Below are 10,151 nucleotides of genomic sequence, written 5' to 3'. Positions count from 1 at the left end.
AAAACTTTTCATAAAGTTATACTTAAACATTTTTAAAAATACACTGTGTTCCAGAAGCTTTTGATTTTTTCACAGGTCCACCAAAGATGTATAAGTGTCCCCTCTGTTTTACCACACCTTCTGCACAGATTTGTTTTTCTCTTCTACATTTTAGCTATTTTGGTAGGTGTTAAGTACCATCTATAAAACATCTTGATTATGTTTTCCCTCAATACTTCACAGGCTGTAAATTTCCAGTTCTTTCCCCATAGTTCTTCCCATGCTGTTAAGTTAATGGTTTTCCCAATATCTAAAGCCCACTTGATCATTAGAAACTGTTTATTTTTCTTTAAGAAACATGCACGTTGAAATGTATGTTTCTTCCCTGTTCCCCTTATGTCAGCTCAGATAGTCAGTAGAGCATGAGGCACTTAATCTCAGGCTCATGAATTTGAGCTCTAGGTTAGGTACCGTATTTTTCGCTCCATAAGGCGCACCTGACCATAGGGCGCACCTAGAATTCCCCCACCTCCTGCAAAAGCCGTGCGCTCTTTAATGGGTGTGCGACTTCTGCTGGCTTTTCTACGAGGTAGGGGAATTCCCCCACCTAGTAGAAAAGCCCACAGGAGCCGCACACCCTTTAAGGAGTGCACGGCTCCTGCGGGCTTTTCTACGAGGAGGGAGAAGGGACCGACTGGCCGCATTAATCCCTTCTCCCTCCTGGGGAAAAGCCCGCAAGAGCCGCGGGGGCTTTTTCAGCCTGCCTCCCCCCTGCATTTGCTCCATAAGACGCACACACATTTCCCCTTACATTTTAGGAGGGAAAAAGTGTGTCTTATGGAGCAAAAAATACGGTAAGTTTCCTGCATTGCAGGAGTTGGGACTAGATGACTTGCATGGCCTCCCTTCCAACTCTACAATTCTGATTCTATGAACTTTAATTCAGAGAAAGTGCTGTAAAAGTCATTGCTTTGTAGGTTACAAGGCCAAGGGTCCTGTCCCCCCATCCCTGCCACTCAAAAAACCTTTGTTTACACCCCCACCCCAACCCTGGATGAATTGGTGGGAGAATGTGGAAAAGAAATTACTGGCCTCTGGGTGGAGTGTGTGCCCATGATAAGAGTGTCCATAAGGCCACTCTGGGTAAGAACTGGAATGGGAGTGTCTGCAGTACCCTAGGTGAGACATGGGTGCTTGAAGGTTGAGTCTTGGATCCAAATTACTGGAAATAAGATATAGTACATCATCTGGAGCATGTTGATATTTAGCATACTACTGCTTAATTTCTGCATTAGGCAGTATTTTCTCTCCCATCTAGTTTTAAGCTGTTAAATTGTTTTATTTGTAATGTTTTATACAAACGTATTGTGTGTTTTTTACGTATATTGGTTGACGATGTTGTTGCTGCTGCTGCTATTTATTTTGAATTGACCTGATTACACCAACACCTTCCCAGCCAGGAAGAATACATCCCCTCCTCATCAATTTCAAGAAACAATTTATTTTAAAAATAACAATAAACACAGGCACTCAAAATTTGCAGACAAAATGTCAGTATTATTATCATTAAGTATATAAATTGCTTTATGAATCTGGTTTAGTGGTTTATTTTTAATGGAGCAAGCAAACAAATTATATTATATTATATTATATTATATTATATTATATTATATTATATTATATTATATTATATTATATTATATTATATTATATTATATTATTAATATTAATTATAATTAATGGCTCGCAGAAGTGGAATGCTGAGGGTAGTTCATTCGGTGGAGCGCGAGACCCTTAATGTCTGGGTAGGGGGTTCGAGCCCCACGTTGGGCAAAAGATTCCTGCATCGCAGGGGGTTGGACTAGATGACCCCTGTGGTCCCTTCCAACTCTACAATTCTATGATTCCTTCTTTGGGGGAATCCCAGGTCTGCGTGTGCAATGGAAGATGGGGCGGCGGCGTCATCCCCGGGATTCTCCCCTCCCGCTCCATCCCTCGAGCTAGAGGCTTCCGGACTACAGCCCAAATCAATGGCGGACTACGCCTCCCATGATCCCACGCGAGCGCCTCCTCGGAGCCCGTCCTGGGAGGGGAGCGCAGGCGCAGTGGCCGGGCGGAGACTCGGCAGCCGCAGCCTTCTACGTTTCCTCTCCTTCTTCGAAAAGGTTGGGAGAAGTTCGCCGCCTGGCTGGGTGAGTCCTCCAGGGGCGACGAGGGGGGTCGGAGCGGGAAGGGCGGGGCGGAATTAGCCGGACCCGGGCGAGGCTCTTGCACCTGGAGGGGATTTCTGTCACTTTGGCCGCACTTTGGGAAAAGTTGGGGGGAAAGATTCCTGCCTTGCCGGGGTTGGACTAGATGACCGCGGGGGACCCCTTCCAACTGCAGAGCTCTAGGTGAGGCGGAAAGAGGAGGGAGCTAGCTGCCGCTGTGGGAAAGCAGGCGTAGATGATGATGATGATGATGATTGATTATTTAAAAGGGTGGTATGCACAAGGACAAAGAGTCAGTTGAAGCTCTCTTCTGGGGGAGCAGTTGCTGTGCAGATCCAGCAACGCGGAGTAGGATCCGGAGTCGCTCCACTTCCACACCCGCTTCAGTTCTTCCCCCGTGCCTCCCTTCCCCACAGCTCTTTTCCTCTGCAAACTTGACAAACTCACACCCAGGAAGCTCAACTCCACCCCTTGTCGCATCGTGAATCTTATCCACCCCCCCCCCTTCTCCGTCTGCTCTGCAAGGATTTCCTCTCTCTCTGACTACATGCCGGCTCCCCAACTCAAGGAAACTTACTTCCTCTCTCTCTCTCTCTCTCTCTCTCTCTCTGGGGAAGAAAGGGGGGGGGATGTTTTGCAAGTGGGGTTTGGTGTTCTGTTGGATGCTTTTGTCTCCCCACCCCACCTTGGGCATTTCTGCTCAGGACTGCAGCGTGCAGAGCTTTGGGGTGTGTGTGGTTTTTTGTCACCAATATGATTTCCCCATAAAGTGGACAGATGTGTCACTTTTGTTCCGCAGCTGATTAAAAAATGGCCAAGAGTTTAATGGCAGGTGAGAGTGAGCCTTGTTTTGCCATGGTGCCTGCCTCCCCTTGGCTGTGGAACGTTTTGTACTACGCCCAACATCTTGGTACAAGCGAGTCCTCTTTTGCTTTTCGGTGTTTCCATTCCTGTTGCATGCAACGAAAGATCGCTCTTTGCTTTACATCTGTTCTAGGTGTGCAGGGTGAATGGAAAGGGAATCCTTTCTCACCACGGTCCAGAGTGTGAGCAACTTTTAATTTAGACTCTGGACTTACTAACCTTAATGCCCTTCCTGTTTCCCCAGTGCCGGCTGAGGTGGTAATGTAGGAACTAGGAAGTGACTCACACTATATCTTTGAAACACATTCTTTCCCTCAAAGAATTCTGGGCACTGCAGTTCGCAAAGGGCTGCTGGGAACTGCAACTCTGCGAGGGGTAAACTACAGGGCCCAGAATCCTTTAAGGGAAAGCATGTGCTCCGATTGGGCTGCATCAATAGAAGTATAGCATCTAGATCAAGGGAAGTAATAGTGCCACTGTATTCTGCTCTGGTCAGACCTCACCTGGAATACTGTGTCCAGTTCTGGGCACCACAGTTCAAGAAGGACACTGACAAACTGGAACGTGTCCAGAGGAGGGCAACCAAAATGGTCAAAGGCCTGGAAACGATGCCTTATGAGGAACGGCTAAGGGAGCTGGGCATGTTTAGCCTGGAGAAGAGGAGGTGATATGATAGCCATGTTCAAATATATAAAAGGATGTCACATAGAGGAGGGAGAAAGGTTGTTTTCTGCTGCTCCAGAGAAGCGGACACGGAGCAATGGATCCAAACTACAAGAAAGAAGATTCCACCTAAACATTAGGAAGAACTTCCTGACAGTAAGAGCTGTTTGACAGTGGAATTTGCTGCCAAGGAGTGTGGTGGAGTCTCCTTCTTTGGAGGTCTTTAAGCAGAGGCTTGACAACCATATGTCAGGAGTGCTCTGATGGTGTTTCCTGCTTGGCAGGGGGTTGGACTCGATGGCCCTTGTGGTCTCTTCCAACTCTATGATTCTATGATTGTGCTTTAAAGGTGCGATGTCTGCATAGCCTTGGTTTGGAACACCTTGTGCAGCTGATGCTCCTATATCTCCACCCTATAATGGTCATTCGGATCCCACCAAATTTTCTGGGCACATCTGTAGGTATGGATTGACATGCCCATCTGGGGGTGTGAGGTTAAAGACGAGGAGCTGCCCCTGCCCCTCTCAAAGAAGTACATTATATTTATTTTTATTTCATTTCCCATTGGGTGAAGGAGGGCTGTCCTACATGGCTGTCTGAATGTTTGGATTGGCTTTGTGCTGGCATGCTGTTGAAAATGCTTTGGGGAGAGTAGGGTGCTAGAAGTGAAAATAGTACTGATGTTCCATGATAATCTTCATAAAGAGTGTTTCTTTGAAATATGGTCAGGTGGTCTTAAAGGGAAATGTGCCATGGAAACCCATCATGTATGCCTCGTTGGCATCAGACCTTTCTCAAACAGCTCACCGGGCTGAGGAAGGCTAGGGGCTCCTTGCATGAGGCGACTGAAAATACAGCAAATAAGCAATCCGAGCCTATGGCTATCAGGCCTGTGCTTAAATAAAAGACTGGTCTATCACGGTGGCAGTTAAACAAACAAACAAACGTCCTAGAATAATAGAATCACAAAATTCTGGAGCTGGAAGGGACCATGCGGGTCATTTAGTCCAGCCCCCTGCAATGCAGGCTTCTTTTGCCCAAGCCGCGCCTCGAACTCGCAACCCTGAGATTAATAGTCCCACGCTCTGCTGATGGAGTTGTCATTGGCATCTGTTTAGTGGACTAGAAGAGTTCAAAGAATGTCAACAGTGTCTATTAAAGTATTCCCATATTTGTAAGGTGTTGCTTTCAGAAGTTGGGGTTATATCCAATGCTAGTCCAGACCCCTAGGGGATGCGGGTGGTGCTGTGGGTAAAAGCCTCAGCGCCTAGGACTTGCCGATAGCATGGTCGGCAGTTTGAATCCCCGCGGCGGGGTGCGCTCCCGTCGTTCGGTCCCAGCGCCTGCCAACCTAGCAGTTCGAAAGCACCTCTGGGTGCAAGTAGATAAATAGGGACCGCTTACCAGCGGGAAGGTAAACGGCGTTCCGTGTGCTGCGCTGGCTCGTCAGATGCAGCTTGTCACACTGGCCACATGACACGGATGTGTCTGCGGACAGCGCTGGCTCCCGGCCTATAGAGTGAGATGAGCGCACAACCCTAGAGTCTGGCAAGACTGGCCCGTACGGGCAGGGGTGCCTTTACCTTTACCTTTTTTAGTCCAGACCCCATCCGCACTAAACATTTAAAGCAGTATTATGCTACTTGAAACAGTCATGGCTTCCTCCAGTCTTGGGAACTGTAGTTTGTTATGGGTGATGAGAGCGGCTAGGAGACCCCAATTCCCTTCACAGAGCTGTAACTCTGAGGGGTTTAACAGTCTGTCCCTCTTCCCAGGGAACTCTGGGGATTGTAGCTCCTTGAGGGGAAAAGGCGTCTCCTAACTCTCAGCACCTTTGACAAACTAAATTTGAAGTGCTGTGACACTCCTCCAAGTATTGTACAGATGGGACCAAAGTTAATGAACATGACTAACTTCTGTTTAAGCAGATGACTAACTGAGGTCCAGGAATTTCACTGGGTGTACTATGAGCAGAACTTGGTTTGATACAACCTCGAGATCTCCTACTTATTCTTTTCTTCTGCTTGTATTATTGTGCTACAGTTTCAAACGAGCCGTTTTACCTTCCATGGGACTTTTAAAAAAGCTGCACAGGTATGTGTCCCGTCCCCCCCAGGTATCTCGACTCAGGAATGCTCACCTGATGTGGTGTGCCTAATAAAATGTTAGGTGTGCGCCGCTGTCACTCTTATTAATGCAAAGCAGTTCCGGTGCTGAGTGGCGTAGCTGAGTAGAAACAGGAAATAAGAGCATTCGAAAGGTATGTTTGGCTTCTAGAAATGGTACTTTGAATGGCAGGGCTCCCTTCGGTCTCTAGGCTCTGTTTGCTATGTAAATGTGTACATACTCGAAATGTTTCCATAATGCTTGGGGCATCTCCTAGACCAGTTTGTTTGCTTTGGCCTCCGGGATATAAAGTTCAGTTGTGGAAACAACCAGAGCGATTGTCTTTCTTCTTTTAAAGATAAACAAACAGTGGGAAGAGAACGGGGTGGCAGGCACAGTACCCCAACCTTAGTCCTCGTGATACTGGATGTGTCCCTCACAAGACTTTTTTTGAGTGGTGCGTGCTTGGGAAATCTTATAGCAAAACCAGATGTGAGGAGTTGGGAGCTGATTCCCAAAGGAGACAAGTTGTCGCTGCTGGAGGAAAGGGAAGAGGGAAAAAGCAGTTCAGGCCAAAATGCAAATTAAAAAATAAATAAATCTGGCTTGGGATACCTAGAATCGCTGAGTTGAGAGGGAACCATGATCAACCAGAAATGTCAATTAGGCTTACACTCTCCCCCAATCTACTGATGGCTCAGCCCACACCACGGATGTGTCACCTCAAGTTCAGGGACCAAAATGTGGCCCTCGAGCCCTTTCAGCCTGGCCCTCGTGACCAGGGGTTGGCAACCTAAGGCCCGTGGGCCACAAGCGGCTCATGGGGGTCGTTTAACCGGCCCATGGACCTCCACCGTCCGCTCTGTCAGGTCCTGTGCGCCGAGCTAAACTGGCGCGGAGCAAAGTGGGGACCGCCTTCCGCAACGCTGGCCGGGTTCCTATTGGCTGCAGGAAGCTCCTGCAGCCAATGGGAAGCTGCATATGCCTTCTCCAGCGCAGGAAATGGCATTTGCGCATGTGTGTGCGCGCACTCTGGCCCACCGCGGCTTCTGCGGGACCGTGAACCGGCCCAAGCCACAAAAACTTTGCCGATTCCTGCTCGTGACACTCCATGGACCTGTCATGCACCCGTTTGCACACTCGGCAAATTCTTTCCCTCTAGTTGGAATGCATCTCTGAACCCTGATAATACTTCATTTTACAGTGGTACCTCAGGTTACATACGCTTCAGGTTACATACTCTTCAGGTTACACGCTCCGCTAACCCAAAAATAGTGCTTCAGGTTAAGAACTTTGCTTCAGGATAAGAACAGAAATACGAGAGAGACAACAACAACAACAAACAGACAACTACCAAGGGAAAGGAAAATAGAGGGAAAAATAAAAGACGTCCAGCTAGAGCCACCTGTCAGTTGTGTATGCAATATTTCTTCCAAATCGTCAAATGCTCAATCTAGGTTATTCGATTGTTCCTTTTTTTATTGGAAGTTGTTTTTTCAACCTTCCACCCAGTGCTGTCCAGTTCGTTTACAAAAGTTTAAAGAAGAAGAAGAGTTTGGATTTGATATCCCGCCTTTCACTCCCTTTAAGGAGTCTCAAAGCGGCTCACATTCTCCTTTCCCTTCCTCCCCCACAACAAACACTCTGTGAGGTGAGTGGGGCTGAGAGACTTCAAGGAAGTGTGACTGGCCCAAGGTCACCCAGCAGCTGCATGTGGAGGAGCGGGGAAGCGAACCCGGTTCCCCAGATTACGAGACTACCGCTCTTAACCACTACACCACACTGGCTAAGATTCTCCAGTTACTGCCTTCGCCATTATAAAACATTCCCTCTTTATTCTTTTATCTCCTCCAAAATAATAATAATAATAATAATAATAATAATAATAATTTTTATTTATACCCCGCCCTCCCCAGCCAAGGCCGGGCTCAGAGCGGCTTACAAGCAATAATAAAAACAAGATGAATGATTACAACAGAAAAACAAAAGTAAAATACATTAAAATAATGGAACATTAAAATATTAAAATGTAGCCTCATCGTAGGAGGAGAAGGAAAAGAAAAAAGAAAGAGAGGGAGGGAGGGAGTCAAATTGGCTCCAAGCCAAAGGCCAGGCGGAACAACTCTGTCTTACAGGCCCTGCGGAAAGAAATCAGATCCTGCAGAGCCCTGGTCTCATGAGGCAGAGCGTTCCACCAGGCCGGAGCCAGAGCTGAAAAGGCCCTAGCTCTGGTTGAAGCCAATCTAACTTCCTTAGGGCCTGGGACCACTAGCGTGTTGTTATTTATGGACCTTGAGGCTCTCCGTGGGGCATACCAGGAGAGGCGGTCCCGTAGGTACGAGGGTCCTAGGCCGTGAAGGGCTTTAAAGGTCAAAAGCAGCACCTTAAATCTGACCCTGTACTCCACCGGGAGCCAGTGCAGCTTGAAAAGCACTGGGTGAATATGCTCCCATGGCAGAGACCCCGTGAGGAGCCTCGCTGCAGCATTCTGTACCCGCTGGAGTTTCTGGGACAGCTTCAAGGGCAGCCCCGCGTAGAGCAAATTACAGTAGTCAAGCCTGGAGATGACCGTCGCATGGATCACTGTGGCCAGGTCGGGGCGGGAAAGGTAAGGGACCAACTGCTTGATGCGGCGAAGGTGGAAAAATGTCGCCTTGGCTGTTGCTGTAACTTGCGCCTCCATGGAAAGGGAGGCGTCAAGGATTACACCCAAACTCTTAACGGAAGGCAATGGCACTAACTGGGCCCCCGCAAGAGAAGGGAGTTGGTCCCTCATCCCCATGCCATCCCGACCTAGCCATAGGACCTCTGTCTTCGAAGGATTTAGTTTCAATCGGCTCCCACGAAACCATCCAGCCACAGCTTCCAAACATCTGGTCAGTGTGTTCGGGGCCGAGTCGGTGTGGCCATCCATCAACAGATAGAGCTGAGTGTCATCAGCATATTGGTGACAGCCCAGCCCAAAGCTCCGGAAGATGCAATGGAGTGCAATGGAGTGTCCTGGGAAGGGGATGGCTGGCTGGCTGGAAGACTGATGAGGAGAACGTTTTTGCTGAATCAATAAGACATATTTTTATGGCACAACTGGAGCAGGGATGTCCGAACTGGTTTCCCGGCTGGTGAAGAGTTAACGCGAGGGTTCTTTGGTGAGAAGGTTGGAATTGGTCTCCCTTAAGCAGCTGGAACCTTTTCAAGCCTGTGATTGATGGCGGAAAACTGATAAACTTTGCCTACAAAAGGCCCTCCCTTCTCCTGTTGAGGTTCATCCAGAGGCTGATTGGAATAAGAGGCGGACCAAAAATAAGGACAATGTTTAAAGGCTTCTTAGTTCCAAACCAGCTCTTGTTTATTTGCCTCTGATGTCATTTTCTATTTTAAAACTTCAGCGATGGGGCTTTGTTTTGCAAAGATCCTCAGTAAATTTGGAAGCCCTGCCCGCCTTGTAAAGAGAAAACAATTAGGACTCTGTAACTTTGCAGGTCACTCGTCTCCAGTAACCTCTTTGTAGCCTTGTTAGTGCCTGAGGTCAAGGGGTCCTGAGTGCATGTATTTTGCATGCCTCTGCTAAAACATTTATTTAGGTCTTAATTCAGGACAAATAGCATTTCCGTTGCTGCAGGTAGATAGCTCCAAAGTTTTCAGGCAGGGGACCGAGAAACTGGAACATTGCTGCCAGTCTAAGTTCACTCTACATGAGTTAGATGGACTAATGACTCAGGCCTGGTATAAGACAAAAATGTTTATCTAAAGCAAGGTTCTATCCCTCATCGTTGCAGAGGAAAAACTTGAATGTGCTATGCATGCAGGCCGCCGTTTGAATCCCTGGTATCTTCAGCTTTTGGATGAAAAGCCACAGGTGAATCACATGCTTTTCACGCCAGGGGCCCTAGGTTCGAATCCTGGCATACTTGGTTATTAGCATTTTCATTGATGCATTGCTTCCCATAGTGTTTTAACAATGAAGTCACTGATGCTAAGAGGTACAATTTCTAGAGTGGTTTAACAGTCAGTCCCTTTCCTGCTAAATGTAGGTCCCTGGATTCTTGGGGGTGGAGAAGCCATGACTAATACAGTGGTACCGCGGGTTACATACGCTTCAGGTTACAGACTCTGCTAACCCAGAAATAGTATCTCCGGTTAAGAACTTTGCTTCAGGATGAGAACAGAAATCGTGCGGCGGCAGCACAGCGGCAGCGGGAGGCCCCATTAGCTAAAGTGTTGTTTCAGGTTAAGAGCAGTTTCAGGTTAAGAACGGACCTCAAGAACGAATTAAGTTCTTAACCTGAGGTACCACTGTACTGCTTATAGTGCAGAGGAGCCCTAAGTTCC

The 10,151-nt window shown here is 47.7% G+C and overlaps 1 protein-coding gene across 2 annotated transcripts in view; it reads left to right on the top strand.

Moving 5' to 3' along the window:
- Positions 1-2,058: 2,058 nt before the first annotated feature.
- Positions 2,059-10,151, top strand: part of LOC310663811 (tropomodulin-3) — a 50,962-nt gene continuing 42,869 nt past the window's right edge. The window contains exon 1 of one of the 2 annotated variants that reach the window (XM_083412244.1): positions 2,059-2,171. The gene's annotated coding sequence lies outside the window, so the exon portion shown is untranslated. Of the gene's footprint in view, positions 2,172-5,787; positions 5,811-10,151 lie in introns of those variants that run through there. The other variant, XM_083412245.1, reaches the window with a different exon arrangement.

This window comes from Podarcis tiliguerta (assembly GCF_965153285.1).
Source record: "Podarcis tiliguerta genome assembly, chromosome: 14".
Lineage (NCBI taxonomy): Eukaryota > Metazoa > Chordata > Lepidosauria > Squamata > Lacertidae > Podarcis > Podarcis tiliguerta.
Note: the sequence above shows the minus strand (reverse complement) of the source record. Positions and strands in the feature narration are given on the sequence as shown.